Source organism: Leuciscus leuciscus (genome assembly GCF_965113295.1).
Source record: "Leuciscus leuciscus genome assembly, chromosome: 18".
In the NCBI taxonomy this organism is placed as follows: domain Eukaryota; kingdom Metazoa; phylum Chordata; class Actinopteri; order Cypriniformes; family Leuciscidae; genus Leuciscus; species Leuciscus leuciscus.
The window spans coordinates 2,839,262-2,839,928 of record NC_138742.1 but is presented as its reverse complement, the minus strand read 5'-3'; positions in this window follow the sequence as shown (position 1 = coordinate 2,839,928).

Below are 667 nucleotides of genomic sequence, written 5' to 3'. Positions count from 1 at the left end.
GTACATTTAGGTCATAAAAACAGTAATATTTTCTTCACAGCCATGTCAACAATTATCCGTGAGTGAAATCTCCTCCCATCTGTTGTCTGATTGGCCTTTCGCAAGGATTCCTGGGTAGTTAAAGTGCGTGGAGCCTGCATCTATGCAGGCTTCGTGGAAGACCGCTTCAAGGGTACAAAGGGGGCGCTGCTGAGCACACTTCAGAGCGGTAAAATGCTGAATGGGACGGCCTACGGACTCGTAGACTCAGCGAGCACGCGCAATTCAAGTCCACGAGACCGAAAGTCCGCATGAAGTGCGCCATTTGGGACAGGGCCTAGGTAAAAAATCATATAGACACTGGTTCATTGGTTCACTGAGATCATCGCCCCCTAATGGCGAACCATTGAAACTTGTCAAAGCAGTTATGACGTAACGAAGCCTCCGCTACTGAAGTCACGTGACTCTGGCAGTTTGATTCGCGATCTGAACGAGTCACTCGTTCAAAACAAATGATTCTCAAAGGTTTCAAAAGCATCGGTCACTGCTGATTGTTTATCAGTGTTTCTGTCGTTCATTAGCTGGAAAAATCCCCCATAATGCTGGAAAAGAACTGTAGGTTTGACTTTATAAAGTAGTTGGCTTAACATAAGTTCACTGAACCTAAATATTTGAGATAATACAAAGA